General features: G+C 38.5%; 1 long non-coding RNA gene across 1 annotated transcript in view; it reads right to left on the bottom strand.

Moving 5' to 3' along the window:
- LOC146513134 (uncharacterized) overlaps nt 1-17777 on the bottom strand; it is a 40388-nt gene extending 22611 nt beyond the window's left edge. Inside the window, exon 1 of the long non-coding RNA XR_014875889.1 lies at nt 17353-17777. This is a non-coding gene — a long non-coding RNA (uncharacterized LOC146513134). The remainder of the gene's footprint in view (nt 1-17352) is intronic.
- Between the last annotated feature and the right edge of the window lie 564 nt (nt 17778-18341).

An 18341-nucleotide genomic window follows, 5' to 3' on the forward strand; every position in this document is an offset into this window, starting at 1 on the left:
GCTGCTTTTATTGAATTAGGATCTGGAGACCATTTGAACAGCCCACACAGCAGCATAGTGTCACCAATATCTGATCTAGCTTTTTGTGTCAGGATTGGTATGATAGCTGATCAAGTATTAGAGTGGTCCATCCCTAGTTCCCAACATGCAACAACCAATAACCAGTGTTGATAAAGAGACTGTCGATGTAACATTCTGCCTTTCTTGGTCAGGCAGCCTCTGAGGAGCCCAGTGGTGTGTTCGTTGGCTCATCGTCCTGTTGTTGTTGCTCTACGCACAAACAAGATATGATGGGATGTTGGGATAGACGTGATGACCCCCTTCCTCTCCTCTACAAAAAACAAAACTCACACACACACATATACACAGTCACAGGAAATCACACATGCCTTCACCTTTTCTGAGTCTCCCAAACACAAAGCGAGCAGATGAAGAATGTGGTTATGAAACCAGAGTTCAGGTTTCTATTTGTCTGATTTCTTCTGATTCACAGCCTGAGCCACTCTCTTCTTATTGATCTGCCAGCAGTTGTGATCATGAAGCTGTGATTCCTACACTTTCTTCACAATAGCTGATGTTGATATATATTAAATGAAAAAACCCCAAAACATTACATTGGCTTTAATCTGAGGTAGTGTCTCTTTATGATTTCAGAAGCTGGTAAAGCTAATGAACATAAACTGGTGCCATCTTAATTCAGCCCAGTCTCAGATGCTCGATAGGCTTATAGAAACATATGACATGGTAAACATGCTCTTCCATTACCCTCCAACCTGCCACAGCAGATGGCTTCACCTCCCGCATTCGTGCTGCCTCTTCCTGTTAAAAGTGAGTTCTTCTTCCCCACTGTTGCCAAGTGCTTGCTCATAGAAGTCCTCTCAAATATTTTAGGGCCTCTGCCTTGCGATGATTGTTGCTGTCAGCTGACACTGTATAAATAAAAGTAAATAGAGAAAACAACATAAAGAAACAAGTGTTCTGCTGTTGAAATGTGCGTAACTATGGGAACTGTGGTAAAAAAGATTTTGAATAAGCTTGTTGGTAGTTGAAGACATTAGTCATCTAACTTCAAGTTAACAGGACTTTGCTTCTTTACCTAGACTGTGACTGTGCACTAAAGCCAAACAAATAGTTTCAGTCTCTAATCCTAAGCAAACAAATGACATAAAACAAATAGAGAAGATCCCAGATAGCACACAGACTTCTGTCTTTTCAGTGGAAGCAGTATAATTGTGCCACCTCCCAAAACACTCCCTACTTCTCACGAAGAATTCACAACTCCCAGGCTATGTTTTGTAGTCTGTCACAGTGGTACAGACTCTAAAGTAGGAAAGCTTTTCCCCCCCTCATCATATCATTTTATTCTGTTGTGTTAAGTGTTCAGTTCATATACAGAAAGAAAATAGTAACAGTAACAAGGTAGATATGTCCACAACACTAGTAAACTGGTGCTGTAGTGTGTTACTTGACCAGTTACTGTAGAACTTGCCAGAGTCATCGTGACGTATATTGTAAAGCATCTCGGCTTATGCTGTCAATTTCTAAACTGAAAGCTGAGAACACGATGTGAAACATGTCACGTCAAGCCTGATGACTGTTGATGTGAGAGACTGTCGACAGTAAACAGTAACCAAGAAGAGAAACAAGACAGCTTGGTGGCAAACTGTGGAAATATTTCTAGCACTTTTGGCAACCAGCTTTTAATATCTGACCATTTGAACAGTCAGATATCAGTTCACGACAGAAAAAAACACATTATTCAGTATCCTATATACTCAAAACTGTAGGTAATTTATAAGTTTGATTAAGACTTCACAAACTGTTCTGTTGTTACTTATTCCCTGCCTGGTGACATTTACAAAGACATTTAAACAGACTTAAAGGGCCACTTTAAGCATTCCAGGCCCAGAAAGGGTGTGAATTTCATGCTGTGAATAAAAAAGACTCTTATAGGAGATATGTACCACAATTACAGGAAGCCATGATACGAATAGATTAGAGAAAAGCTATTAAAACAGTCTCAAGTTCTTAAAGCCAAATTATAGAGAATAACATTATGACGTTACACTGTTCCTGTGTATTTACTCTGTTTGTACAGTACACTAATGACCTCAGTTTGGATTATAAGCCACACAAATATCTGTTTATGACACATCAACACAACAGTCCTTACTACAACACAACAACAAGGAAGGATATTGGAGTTAATGAAAGTTAACTTTGTGTTTTTATTGTAATACCTGCACTGATTTACTGAACTCTGTCCACTTAGATATATGCCCTCCATACAATCGTAAGTAAAAAGGCTGAAGCTAACACTGAAACAATATTTGATGCTTTTTAAGGCATACATATTTTTGACTTTATAATAAAAGTGTATGTTGTGTATACTATTTCCAGTTGAGTAATGGATAATTGTGAACAATAAATGTTTGTTTGGTGACGTCACTCCGTTTTCATAATAACAAGACAGTATGCTGGACGTGCTAACATGCAGGTCTGCACCGATGAGCAGCAACATCAACCGAGGTAAGCCAGCGTTTTAAATGTCGTGCTGACTAAAACTGAAACTGTTATGGAAATTAGGTGATTTCAACTATAATTTTAATCCAAAAGCAGAAAGATCAGAGCCAAAAATGAACCTGTATTTCAGTGTTTTTTTTCCATTGCTTGTTATGTAGCTATGTAGATAAATACTGCATTAATAATTTAAGAAATCTCTGTATGTTGGTCCATGTGTTGCCTACAGCCTTCCTGTTCTGCACAGCTATGTTTTAAAGAGGCTCAATCCCATACAAAGAAACAGATAGTGTGTCTTTACAGCTGTCCTCTTTTCCACATATCCTCTTGAAAGCCTGCATGTGATGCATTTAAGGCACATTGTTGGGTAAGTTTTTAGTAACAAAAAAAGATATTTCAAATTATTTTAACTATTCCACAATAACTAAAATTAAAATTTGCATGGATTTAACAGCATTACGTATGTTTACATAATAGATAAAAAAAAGTAGTGATCATCTTCTGTTTTGACCTCTTGGAGTTTCACAAAATGTACCAAACCAGACCAAACCAGGTCTGACCAGCGAGGTTCAACACTGGTCTGATTGTACAGCACTTCTAAGAAACCTGTCATAAACGCTGCCCTTTCAGCAGAGCTGCAATCCTCCGTTGTCCAGTCTCAAAGCTGATTTCTTTGAAAGTACAAGGCTCTCATAAGAGATTGTTTCAATCTTAACTCTACTTGCATACATTTCTCAATCTGTTTTGCAGCGTGTAAGTCACGATAATGACTGCAAGATAACTTGTACGTGATGATAACGATGGATGCTGGCGTCACAGCTCCAGATGCAAACGATAAAATCATTCAACACATGGTACATGTTTGTCATGCTTAAGGACAAGGCAATAGATAATGAACACTCCTATACAATTAGGCGAAGACCAAACATGAACACACCCACATGCTGGACTGGCCTTGTGCAGCTGCATCACATTCTCAGGCAGCTCCCTTTATTGCTGTAAAAGTGACAATGATGTGCAGCTGTTTTCCAACAGCTTATTGCAGCAATGATGGCTGTAAGGCTGAAATGCACGTTCACACAAATGAACAAAAATATAGCCTCTTACATTCTCCATGCAAGCAGTTCTTTTTTGTAGTTTTCTAATTTTTGTCATATTGTGTTATTTGCCACAGTGTAACACAACCCTGCCTGTGTTCAGCACATAAATGCTCAGATTTTTACCCAGTAATTGCATCACTTGCACAATTTATGACAATTTAAAATGAATCTGTGATACACTGTGCTCTAACAAAAGGTTTTCATAACCTTAAATTGAAATAAACAAAATAAGTCTAAAAAGAACAATAACCACAACAAAAGACCTTTAGGGAAAAAAGAATAAGAGCATTAATATTAATAAAGCAGTTTTATCGCACTGTAGTCACCAATGATTTGTTCAATTTTGTTATCGATTTGATGTCATAACTTTTGCTTCTATTCTATGATGATGGCTCCTTTGGAACTATTTCCCCTTCTTCACATCTCTTTCATTCTCTTTCATTTCTGTGTTGCTCTCCTCATCTCATGCTCTCTTTTCCTGATTGCATCTTCTGTCTCTTGTCCTGCTCATGAAAAGTTGAATTTCAATTGTTTTTCAGCTGATCAGTAACCATATTCACATTATTTATTGATTTTTTTATTTCCGCAGACTAAAAGTGACCATATTATTCCCATGCTGCTGTAATGTTCAGGGAGCAAAAGGCCACAGTTACAATGCTATTTAACTGTCTGAAAGGTCTTCTTGCTTCCATCTATATTAAAGGTTGATGGACCAATCCAAATATTGATACTGGTAGTGGTATTTGATCAATACTAGAGCAATATGTTTGATCCCATGTAGCCCACAGAACTTTGTTCAATTAATATTTATAATTTTTTTTTAGAAATGAAAAAATACACCCCAAACATGCACTATAAAAAATATCTGAACCTTTCTATGTTGACTGTCATGTCTGTTGTAATTATAGTAAATAAAAGCTGAACAAAAGCCCTTTAGAGACTGGCATATTTCTCCAAAATAAATAAAATAGTTAAAAAACAGTTTCAAAATGCATGAGCTGTAAAATGTGTTTGTTGTGTCAACTAATTGTATTGGAAAGTAAAAAATCACAGTCATTTAGTGGTCATCAAAATCTGTTCAGAATTCAGAATTTACAAAGTGATGATGATTAATCTTATAAGTCATATAATCAAACATATTGGTATCGTGAACTTGTGATCTCCTTGCCTTTGAAATCATTGCTTCAAAGATGTGAACCAGGTCTGTGACCACTCAGGGTCAGTAGGTCTCATAGTGACTTTGGTAAATCAAGACAGCAATAAAACGGCAATAAGAAGGCATCAGCCAGTTATCGGTCTGAGATTGAATGGAGTCAAGTTGGCTATTACAAGCAATCTCTTTGTGATAATACAGTGATTAGCTGAGATAAACTGGCAAAAATCCCAAACCTGTTACCATCTAAAAGCACAGAAATGTACAAAAAAGAAAACAAAATTACAAATATCTGCATTCAGAATCCAACTAGAACCTCATGGATCTGAAACAAAAACACTTCCACAAATGAGGACTTAGTTGCTGCAGAATGATGACTTTACTTTTATATAAACATTTAACTACAGTACAACAACATGACAACCCAGTCAGCAACCAGTTTGCAACTAAGTGACTTGAGTTCCCTACTGCAAATATCTTTTAACTAGTTTTAAGTAACAAATTAATGTAATTAAAGTAACAGAATTTCACTCACTGAAACTAAATCACAAAATTATTGGATAGTGTTGATCTCACAACAAGCCCTAAAAGGAATCACATGATCTATTAACAATGCTCCAAAAGGCACCAATCCGGTCGTTAAGTCTGACGTCACTAGCCGTGTCTGGGCCTAAACTCCGCTGCAGGTCCATATATCAAACGATCACTATGGCATTACTGAGAGCTGAAAAACTGTCTAAAGTCTTTCATCTTTAATAAAATGATCAGCGTTCTGCTCTACCAGGTGTAATGAGTTTAACATCCAGGCATCCATGAAAACGGAATTTATGACATTTAACGGAGTTAGAAGTTAGCAGGAAGTTAGCTCGCTAGCTTCTATCTAAATACAATATAGCATGTCCTGACTGTGGGGTTTTGGAAACAAATTAAAACGTACAGCTTTGTTATCACTTCCAACATAAATGAAGACAGAAAACTAAACAGCAGTGACGTTTGTAGGGTTACTGAAGTTTGGCTAGCTGTAGCTAATGATGTGCTACGTGACCGCTAGCGACACAGCTATGTTAGCATAATATAAACAAGCTAACTTTTTTTCCACTCGATAAAAGTTAACGTGAGTGTTCTCGGTGGTCAGGAACAAATGTAATCGCATGGCAGGATGCTGTAAAAGGACCAAACTTCAGCCACGAGAACAACTGAGATAATCCATCCACAATACAAGGTTAGTCATTCATATACTGCTGCATGGGCTGGGCTGTAGTTACATCCTAAGGTTTTAAAAACTGAGCTTAAATAAATGATTAGCGGTAATAAAAGCCAAGGGAGGTCAACAGTGATCACTGACTGTTTTAGGAGCTTTTTGAGATTAAATAGAAGAAAATACAAAACATTAAACATGTTAACAACACAAAAGCCATATTAAACGCAGACTACTTTAGACCCGGAAGTAGGATTCGTCACGTCATCACTTAACGACCGGATAACTAAAATCTAGTAATGACGTTCAGTTTAATAACTTGAAGTAGCAAAGTCGAGGCTCTAGCTTCCTGTATCTGGACACCTGTCAGTCAACATTACAACAAGTCATTGATTCAATTACTGTATATGAGATGGGTTGCAAAGTGACTTGTAGACGTGCAGAAACTACAGGCTGGTTATAGTAACTCAGATTGACAGTTACATGCTATCTTGTATTTTGTGGCACTCCCCAAAGTCAGGTTTGTTGCCACAACTACTGATTAATTAATGGTTAAAAAGTTGTCAAAAACTGATCTTCTGGCAGCTCTAAGTGTTATAAAATGGATATTAATATAGACGCAAGAGGACCCATTAAAACTTGTTTAAGGACACTGGGAAAAGCTATATTCTTCCACTCAGTTCACACTGTTATTTCATTCTCATTAACAGTTGGAAAGTCCAAAGTAACAAACATGAATGTCAGAAATGTATCATTTAAATCCATAAAAAACAAAATAACTAAAACTAAGCTTTTTGGCTTTTCAGATATTTTCTGAGGAAAATGCTTTTAACATGTTTGTTTTGAAAGTAGCTGCAGAGGCTTGGAGGCTTTTCTGTGGCGTCATTTACATCTTCATAAGTTATTTCATAATTATTTCAGGGAAATCAAAGTAATTTTGACTTTTTATTATTTTCCTTTGTAGTATAAATCTTTTATATGTGTTGTATAAATAATTGCTGTACCCCAGATGTTCTCCAGATGTCAAATAAAAGCCACAAGGATTCCTATTTTCTTTTTGTGTCATATCCTGGTCAGTGCATCCTGTCTCCAGGTTTTCCATCTACAAGGGAGGAGATTTGTTGTTGGCTGTTTTTATTGATGATTCACAGGTTAAACCTGAACTCTGTCAACAAAGAAATCATAGCACCTCAGCGATTCCATTGTAAGTAGTTAAGCTGGATATTTTATTAGGCTCTAAATCAGGGATGTCAGACTCATTTTATATTGTGGGCCACATACCACTTTGATCTTAAGTGGGCCTGACAAGTGAAACTGTCCTCATTGAACTAAACGTGTATAATTTAATATGAAACAAGTTCAGTTTCATGAGTTTGTCTCAGTTTCTTTACATGATTAATGTGTAAAAAGACAGAAAACTGTCCTCCGTTTATGAAAGACAAGTTTTTTTTTAACAAAGAAACTGTACACCCACTATCATAAAAACACGATTTTCTAGTGTAAAACAGGAACTTTTCTGTCATTTAATTGTTTATCTATTGCTTAACTACTTTGGTGTAGTGTGAATGGCAATGCAGATGGACTCTTTATCAACAGAAAAAGCTGCAAAACACATGAAACAGGAGTTAAAAGTTCAGAAAGTACAAAATCTAGGTACATTTTCCAAAGCCTTCCAGCAGGTTGGTCTTTGTCCGGCCAGATCTGGTCTTAACTGCATTCAGGACATTATTTTCCAAGAACCTATTTTACTTCACAGAATTCAGCGTGCTTCCATTTCTCTGCAGCCTGTTTCAGTGCACCATTAAAGTGGACTGCTGACGAGGTCGCTGATGCATGCAGTGACAGGAGCAGGTAGAACCGAAGCATTAGCACGAACACGTTAATGTGAAATGCTGAACATTTGATTAATTTCACACATTTCTCCACACTCACACTCTCAGAACTGCTGTGAAACATCATTAAACTTACACCTGAAAGACACACTTCTGTACAACTTTATTGGTTTTCCACTGAGAATGATAAAGATTAGCTTAGAGAGTGTCTGTGAAGGTTCTCAGTCATCCAGGTCATAGTAGTCAAAGAAGCTTGCAAAGAAAAGCGTCTGGACCTCTTTAAGTTACTTGAAGACGTTTCACCTCTCATCCGAGAAGCTTCTTCAGTTCTAAGGTCAAATGGTGGAGAGTCCCAGATATAAACCTAGTGGGAGTATCCCCCCGCAGAGGGACAAAAGGACCCCCTGATGATCCTCTAATCGCCTGAGCCAAGGTGTGGAACTGGGTGTGGGTCCCAATCAGCCAGAGTTTCGGTTGAGTTCATTGTGAAACCTGGCCCCACCTTATCGTGCGAATTCCTGAGGTCAGATGGCCCAGGATGTGAGTGGGCGTTAAGGCGTCTGGGAAGGGATCTCAAAACTGGATTATAGATGGCAGAGAGTTGGTGTCGTAAACCACAGCCTCTGTTCAAAGATGGTCGCTCACAGTGGACATAGATGGCTTCTTTCACTCCTCTTTCAAACCATCTGTCATCTCTGTCCAAAATGTGAACATTGGCATCCTCGAAAGAGTGTCCTTTATCCTTAAGATGCAGATGGACGGCTGAGTCTTGTCCTGTGGAGGTGGCTCTTCTGTGTTGTGCCATGCGCTTGTGAAGTGGCTGTTTGGTCTCTCCAATGTAGAGGTCTGGGCATTCCTCGCTGCACTGTACAGCATACACCACATTGTTAAGTCTGTGTTTTGGCGGGTTTTTTTGGCGCACCGGGATGTCATGCTTGGAGAAAACCCTCCTGAGTTTCTCTGATACACCGGCTACATAGGGGATGACAATGTTGTTGCGTCTGTCCTTCTTATCCTCCCTCGCTGGTGTCTGATCTTCTTTTCTGTGCCTCTTTGCTGACTTTAAGAACGCCCATTTAGGATAGCCGCACGTTTTGAGTGCTTCCTTTACATGTGTGTGTTCCTTCTTTTTTCCTTCAGGCTTAGAGGGAACACGTTCTGCCCGGTGGTGTAGGGTCCTAATTACTCCAAGTAATTGTCCACATTTTGGACAGAGAGGACAGATGGTTTGAAAGAGGAGTGAAAGAAGCCATCTATGTCCACTGTGAGCGACCATCTTTGAACAGAGGCGGTGGTTTACGACACCAACTGTCTGCCATCTATAATCCAGTTTTGAGTTCCCTTCCCAGACGCCTTAACGCCCACTCACATCCTGGGCCATCTGACCTCAGGAATTCGCATGATAAGGTGGGGCCAGGTTTCACAATGAACTCAACCGAAACTCTGGCTGATTGGGACCCACACCCAGTTCCACACCTTGGCTCAGGCGATTAGAGGATCATCAGGGGGTCCTTTTGTCCCTCTGTGGGGGGAAACTCCCACTAGGTTTATATCTGGGACTCTCCACCATTTGACCTTAGAACTGAAGAAGCTTCTCGGATGAGAGGTGAAACGTCTTCAAGCAACTTAAAGAAGTCCAGACGCTTTTCTTTGCAAGCTTCTTTGATTAGCTTAGAGAAAACTTTGCAGAAAAAAAACAAACTTGCTTTCAGTTTATAGTGGCTACAGAGCTGATGCTTGTTATTGGTCTATTCAGTGTTATCTCTGCATTGTGGGTGAAAACATTGCATTCAGATACAGATTTCAATATCACAAGAGATCCTTATAAGATATATCTCCTTATATATATCTAATCTGTACTTGATACATATTTAAATATGAGTATCTGCACTAAATCTCTAAGTTAGTTTCATTGCAGAAGAAGGCGGTGCAGCATTAGTCAAACCTCAAAGCATTGTAAAATTATGTGGACCATCCTTAAAATTCAGACACTTAAAAATCCCCTTTTTCACAGACCACTTCTTCATGTTAAGGAGGCAACATTATTTCATTGGTATCTTGTGACTTGCATAAGTGAACAGAGCATATGATGGGAAGTAGATGCATAGAGATTAGAGAAACAGGCTTGAGGTCTGATTTGAAGGGTCAATCAAAGGCCTGGCTGAAGTACTGTTTCTAATAAGAAAAGGAACAGTTTGTTAACTTGTTAGCTATATTTTGTCAGATAATACGGACATGTAACATAAACTCGCAACACAATACAACCCACCTGATAGGGATTCAAAATGCACAATACAAAATAAGCAAAAGAATAATGCAAAAAACCCGCAAACAGAAGAAGTACACTAACTGCCAATACTCAACTTTAAAAGACCCTCAGAAAACTCTGGTGGCTCAAGATGAGCTGGCAAACTGGAGTAAAGCAATGATAATAATTAAATAATTAAACGTTTAATGATCTGCATGGTGTAAAACTGCCGTCGGCAAAAGGACGCCATTTTCAAAATAGCAATCTTGTTACAGTTTCAATTTCAGGATCAAAAACCAGAGACAAGCTAAAGTAAAGAGCACTTTAGAGAGTCTATATTACAATACCCAAGTGTAACAGGGAGCACTCGAGCTATTATAATACAGTACTTCAAATAATACCTATGCAACACAAAGCCTGCCTTGCAAAGTATAATCACTGAACTGAAGCTTATGTAAGTCCTGTAGTGTCTCTTTTCTGGTTGCCCCTGGCAGCAGCAAGCAGTGGAGTTAACAGCGTGTGTGTGTCTAGTCACGGACAGCAGCTTTTATAGTTAATAACTGTCAAGTCACTAACAACAGCCAAGAGTGGATACTGAAGAGACCCTCAGTCATCGTGAAAGCCAGCGCGCTGAAAGAAGACAAGGCTGGAGCTGTCAGGAGGAGAGGTGACACTTCAAGACCACGTGTCGGTGTCAGCCTGACCTGTAGTAAACGTCAATGATTGTGCATTTTTATTACCAGTCATGCACAGCATGGCAATATGCTGATTTACACAAGAATGTGCTACAACAGTCACGGTCAACCTTTCTCCGCACATGTAAACATGCAGCATGTGGGTTGTAGGATATCCTGGCCCTGCCTGCGAAACACTCCGTCTGCAGTTATTTACTGAAGGCTGAGTGCCAAACTAAAAGTTACTGATTAATCACAAACAATCGTTTAGTTACGATGGAATATTCCAGAATTACCAAAACATGCAGAGAGAACCAGAAAAACAAACCGGTGGAGACTTGACCTAGTGAACTGAATACTTGTTGTTTTTTAAGCTGTTACACGTGCTGCCAGCTAATCCCATAACATTGCAGATATTGCATTTAAGAAGAATACATTTATGTGTATCATTCAGTTTTTTTTATTATTTAGAAACAGGTAATATGAAAATGTGAGCATTCTCCATTATAAGTAAAACTACTTTTCTAACAAGAATTAAACTCCTCCCGGAGGTTAAGGGCGATACTGAAACGTCATGTTTAGCACGATGACATGAACACTTTTTTATAGGTCATGTGAGCTGATGTTATCCTGATGAAATCAGCAGTCAGCTGACATCGGCAATGATAGTATGGAAATCCCCAACAATGACATCGGCATTGTTTTCATAGATAATTATTGCTGATGTCAGCATTATATCTGTGAAGGTTCTCAGTCGTCCAGGTCATCGTAGTCAAAGGAGCTTGGAAAGAAAAGCGTCTGGACTTCTTTAAGTTTCCTTGAAGAAGTTGCACCTCTCATCAGAGAAGCTTCTTCAGTTCTAAGAGCAACTGGTGGAGAGTCCCATCAAGGTGGCTCTTCTATGTTGTGTCATGCGTTTATAAAGTGGTTGTTTGGTCTCTCAAGACAAGACTCGGCTGTCCATCTGCATCTAAAGGACAAAGGTCACTCTTTCGAGGATGCCAATGTTCACATTTTGGAGAGTGAAGACAGATGGTTTGAAAGAGGAGTGAAAGAAGCCATTTATGTCCACTGTGAGCGACCATCTTTGAACAGAGGTGATGGCTTACGACACCAACTGTCTGCCATCTATAATCCAGTTTTGAGATCCCTTCCCAGAAGCCTTAATGACCACTCACATCCTGGGCCTTCTGACCTCAGGAAATCACATGATAGGGTGGGGCTAGGTTTCACAATGAGCTCACCTGAAACCTTGGCTGGTTGCGACCCACACCCGCTTTCACACCTTTGCTCTTGTGATCAATAGGGGGTCCATGACCGTCTTGGGGACACTCCAATAGGACTTAAAACCTGGGGCTCTTCACTAGTTGCTCTTAGAGCTGAAGAAGCTTCTTGGATGGTGAAACATCTTCAAGAAACCTAAAGAAGACAAGAAGCTTTTCTTTTACTTTTAATAATTATAATTCATTTTAGTGTTATAATTCCCTCGAAGCACAGGCAGAGTGGTTTTCAGTCACTGGTTTATTTGAAGACTTCTCTCCAAAGCCACCACAGCATTAACAAAATAAAACTCAATGTAAGACACAGCACCAAAAATAACAGTGTACAACAAAACACGATAAATCAATAAATAACTCGTTGGCTGCATGCTGCAAAAAGGAAATTAGCTGCCGTTCTTCTAAGGTTTCCTTTAACCGTGTGTAGTTAAAGTCCATCCAACTTAACATGACTTTCAATAAAGACCATTCTTGCTGCGGGCTTACAGGTGTTTTCCCCTTTTTTCTCCTTTTCTTTTTCCCAAAAAGGAAACTAGCGTGTCTTGTAAGCATGCTTGACCTTCAAAATAAAAGCACCAAAACTTTAACTACATAAAATAACATAACATAAAATAATGTACAGCTTAAATAATTTACAATGATGACATGGACCTTGGACAAGATAAAGAAATAATCCAAATTATATAAACAATGTCATCATGCCAACAGCTACAAGTGTTTATAGTCTAACTGTTAGAGCACAGCCTAAATAAACATATAAAGATTAGAAACTAGGTACTGAGTCTTTTACTGCTTAAGCTAATTTTCATAGTTAAGCTAAGACTAACGTTTAGCATTGTAAGTAATGGCAGCAGAATTATTAAAAGATGAAGTTGCACTCGCTCACAGCACTAATGATATCAGTGGGTTCTCTGTTAAAGTAAACCATGGCTGTTCCAAACATGACCTAAGGCTTCGAGGTTAGGCTGCGTAACTAATGGCATGCTAAACAAAATGACAGTTTTTCCATTTAGTGGGTTTTTCCATTACAACTAAGTGAAATACCCGTTTAAACCCAACAGTGCTTAGGCGTATACTATATTTAATATAGGCTGCTTAATTGAATTCAAATACCGCTTTACTGGCATGACACCCTTATCTTGAATTTTGGTATGTCACAAATGTAACAGTGCTTCATTGTGCTTTGAACTCATGTGAACCTTTTATATCCCATGAATTTAGCAGAAAATTATAACATATTGTGGTAGCGCATGATGTCAAGCTTATCAAAGCATCTTTAGCATTACATAACTGTGTTGCAATTGCAATTAATCAGGAATCATCCAAACAAGCAGATATTTGTTTTTGTTATGTATTAATAGCTAAAGGGTTGGTTTGTCCCAGATAACAGGTACATAGGGGACATTAAACACGGAGGTGACCACATGCCAGTGGTCCATGTGACCTAAACATCTATTTTAGGTCAAAGCTAATTTATCATGCAATGCATGTTTATTTTCTGGCAGAAAAGTGCTCACTGCAGCATTCTTTACAACATTGGCATCACTTTATCTATCTGTTGTTAATCTGCACAATCCTTTATATTGACCTCCTTCCAACCAGCATGTAAAACATACTTTGACCTACACATAGATATGGCCAGAGGGTAAAATATATAACAGGTCAACAACCGTCCCCCCTCCAGCCCCTCCACCACCACCACCACAACACCAGGTCATCAGCTCAAGCGTAACATGAGTAAACTTGTGACTCTGATTGTAGCTTTCAACATTGAACAAAAATACAAAATAAATAAGTAATTTAAATGTGGTGCTATAATTTTATTACAAGCATTATTTCCTGTTTTCTACAAACTCAAAGGTTTTACTGTGTTAAATAGCGTTAATAATGTGACCTCGTTTTTTAACTGCAACTGACTGCAAGCAATTATAAAAATGCAATTCTGCAGAGGAAAAAAGGTCTCTTAAGTTTAATTATAGTACAATTGCGCATGTATTTGTCTTCTTTGGTTTATAATACAGTAAATCAGCCTAGATTTCAAATACAAAAGAAAAAAAGCATTTTGCAAAAAAAAGAAAAAGAAAAAACAAACAAACAAACAAAATATTGTGCAGGAAATAATTACCAAAGCTGTCCCAGCTCATGAAAGTCAAAGACTACATTTCTAATCTGCTCACACAAGCTCTATATTTGCTTTATCATCATATTGTCAAAGCGGCTCTCTAAAAAATAGACAAATCAGTCTCATTGTGAAGTAAAGCTCCTTATTATTGAACTGACGATTGTAAAAAGCTGCGAGCATTAGCAGAGCTGCAGAGTGAATAACCACTGCAACATGCAGTCAGCACATGCACCACCACCGAGGTAATTAAGTCCTCCAAACCCTTGAGTCATCGCCCACCTGTGGTACAACTGATCCATCATCAGACTTGTGCGATTTAGGCGGCCACAAGATGCCTGTTATATTGTTTCTGTTTGAATTATGTGCGTCACAGGATCTGTTACCACCCCATCTAAAGACACACATACACACTCACATCAGAAGGACCTTTGATGAAAGCGCCTTATGTCTTTGGTAATTCAATACTCACTCCTGTGTCTCATCTTCTTCAATCCAAAGCCTTTGTAGAAGACAAGACACACAAATAATCTGTTTCTCCTTACTATGCGTAGATTCATTTTGTCATCCCTGCTGTTCTGCTGCTATTTATCCAAGAAGTTCTGAAGAGAAATTTACCCCGTCAAGGTCCTTGCAGCACTTAACAGTCATTAGCATGGCATGAAGCCTGGCAGCTTTTAGGAATAAAGCTAACCACTTGGTAATTGCTCCAATTTACATAATATGTGCAAATGATTGTCGTTAAAAGAGCATTAGCGATTAACACTGACTACTCAAACTACAGGGGGACCACTGAGTCTTTAGAGCAGGTTGGCAGGGCAGGAGATGAATCCTGAAATCATTATAAGTCGTCACATTTGAGCAAGCTTTTGTTGCATGCAGGTAAACTGTCTGAGTTGAGAGCAAAGAGGAACTACATCTGTTGAAGTGCTCTCTTAACACCACTGGCTATCTTTTAATTATGTCTTGGGTACTTTACTCTCATTTCACCACATTTATGTATCATAGGCTGGATGTATAAGATGGATGTAGTCACCCTGGTGTCACCATATGGTTTTGAACTCATCATTTGTTGCCTTAGCATTCACGTCTTGGCCGTCACCACTTTTCTTTCTTTATCTTTTGATTTTTATTTCTGAGCTAGAAGTGACCATCTTTGGATGTTTAGTAATCTGCATTCATAAACTGTATGCAAAGACGAATCTGTTTCTGTTAGCCAGTATAACTGTACAACTGTCATCATGGTCACAGTAACCAACTAACTGACACTCAGTTGGTCACTCTGGTGCACATCATTGTTGTTAGCAGGCTGTCAGACAGAATACCACTAAAAAACATTGTGGTCATAGTAGAGGAAGTGGAGGAGGTAAAAAAGCTCAACTGTATGTCTGGGAAAGCTGCGGGAACAACAGATCCTGTTACCAGACGTGATGGATCAGAACAGAACATGGAATAACACCCCATACGAGTTCTGTGGGTTAAAAAAAGAGACCCTCCAACAACACACAAAATTAACCCCCTGAACCCCCCCCTCCCTCGCCCTGACCAAAGGACAGCTACTGGAGAACGCAGCAGCAAGCTCCCCCATACGACATGCATTCATCCAAAAGGAAACAGCTTCCAGATCAGAACTACTAACTCGGCTCTCACTCAAGTCTGGAAAATATACTTGAAACCTTAATCAAGAATGAAGAGTGACTTCCCTCTAGACAAAAAGAGAAGAAAAACAAAACAAAACAAAACAAAACAAAGGGTAAGACTGACAGTGTGCTCTGTTAGTGTAAACAGCACAGCAGAAAGGTACGGAAAATGTATGAAAGGGAAACCCCAAAGCACAAACAAACAAAGATACTAGCAAACACACACCCAGAAAAAAACAGAGGGAAAAAAGGGGGGATATAGTTACATAGACAGTGGTAATGAAGGCGACGCAAGTGAATGAATTAAATAAAAATAAAATAAATATATAAACGCTTCTACATCTGAGTTAAGACGTCACCTGACTGTATCTCAGTGAGTCCAGGCCCTTTGAAGAGGTCGTAAGAAAAAAGAAAAGGGGTTTATCGTCTGAGTAAAGGTGCTGTGTTGATCAGAAAGGCAGCTTGTCTCAGTTACTGTGCGGGCAGCACAGCGGGGTGGTTGTCGATGTACCAGACGTAATAAATCAGATCAAAAATCTACAGCAAGAAAATACTGAAAAGGAGGGAAAGACAACCACAGTGGAGTGGAAATAAAAAATGTGCGTGATACACCAGGACAAACAGAGATAACCCCATTAAAAAAATAATTAGACAAAAAAGACTAAATGCAATTTATTGTCATTTGGTCCATTTGGTCCATTCCATATTGCCTTCAAAATAACACTGGTGAGTAAAACAATAATAATATGCCTTTGCTGGGAGTCAAGTTTGTATTTATAGTTCTTGATTCCTGGTCTGTTCATGTCTGTCCTTGTCTCATCATTGTGTTTTGTTATTCCTTCAGTCTCCCTGCTCATGTCTCCATGTCTGTTTCTTCCTGGGCCCAGTGTTGTGTGTTACTTCCTGTTTTACTTTGATAGTCTCTAGCTTGCTTCCTTTGTCTCATTTGTCTGATTAGTGTCAGCTGTGGCCTGTTCTCTCGCTATCCTCTGTGTCTATACAGTATTCATTATTATCAGCAAATTTAAGGAAACCCCAATACACGATATTTAGAAATCGTTCAACATACACCATAAGAACGTTTTGATAAATAATACTGAATTTAAATTTCTTGAGGTGAAAATAAACAATAAACCGTACTGGGATATTGTAAAAAATTAAACGTGTTGCAATACACACTCATGTCCTATCATATCGATAATATATGAAATATTATATAGCACATACAAAACAGTTATTTAAACAATATATGTACTGCAAAAAATAAGAATAATTAAAAACAGTAACTTCAATCAATCATAATTCACTCTTCATCAAATCAAAAACACAAAAAAATACAAATTGTTTACTGAGTGAGACAATCTGCAGTACCCACAAATATTCACAACTTGTTAAAGACAGAGAAAAACATCATGCACTACATGGTCAACAAACCAGCTTTATAAACCAATAATAAATATAACCACATCATCAGCATTACAGTCAAGGAAGCAACACTGTGGAGTAACTGCACAGAGGATGTCACTACATAAGTTTACACAATTATATAAAATCAAAAATTGTACAGTTTTATTTTATTAATCTAACTCACCATCAGTTAAAAAGGTAACTCTCCTCTAACAAGGGCTGCTGAGAGGCCTCTTTACGAGGCCCTGTGAGGATGTTAAATGTTCAGAGCCTTGACACAGTTTTCTCTTGTTTGCTTTAATCGAAGCTGCCAGCTTAGATGACAGTCATTGACTCAAGTACAAGACAGAAAGAGAGGGGAGTAGTCATCTGGACACAGACAGCGCAGCTGCAGATGGCACCAAAATTAGATGTGTGAGCAATTTTCACGTGTGTGTTTGGGTGTTGGCATACATCTGCTGCTTCTGCTCTGTCTTTGTCTGCTTTGCTCTATTGTGTGTCTTCAATTGTCTAGATTTTCTCTGTGCAAGTGAGAGAGACCTAAAACGGGAAAAACATAAATCAGAGTTCACATTGTTTTTTTACTTTTTTTTTTTTTTAGCTTAGACATACCCCAAGCATTTTTCGATTCATCCTTTATGCTGTTCACTAAAACATTTCCCCCTAGAAAGCAAGTTTTTCAGCCTACTAGAACCTCACTGAGCTGGAGCTGTGGCTGCTGTTTTAGCTTAAAAAGAAAAACACAATAACAAGAAAAGTCGCTGTACAGGAGCCAAGAACAGCAGCGGCTTCACCCTTTAATCTGAGCTCTTTAATTATCTTCGTGCAACAAAAGGTCATTTTCATAAGAGTATAATGTAATAAATGGATTATCTCGACAAAATGACTTTATTGTTTGGAAAGCAATCCGCTCCATTTATATATAAAAAACCAAAACACAGTAACGAGATGATGAACTTAATTAACTAAAACCCAGTTATGCTCATATTTGGCTTTAAATGTGACAGTCAAATGAAATCATTTCTGAGTGTGGTTTCGAGTCCTTTGATCCAAGAATTGGATGAAATGTGAAAGAAAAGTCATTTCTATTGGAATGAGCTGTGTATTATTATCGCTGTGGAGGTGTTTTATTAAGAGCAAACAAATGGCAGGTAGCTTTTTCTGAAGGAACAA

The sequence above is a fragment of the Neolamprologus multifasciatus genome, chromosome 8 (assembly GCF_963576455.1).
Source record: "Neolamprologus multifasciatus chromosome 8, fNeoMul1.2, whole genome shotgun sequence".
Lineage (NCBI taxonomy): Eukaryota > Metazoa > Chordata > Actinopteri > Cichliformes > Cichlidae > Neolamprologus > Neolamprologus multifasciatus.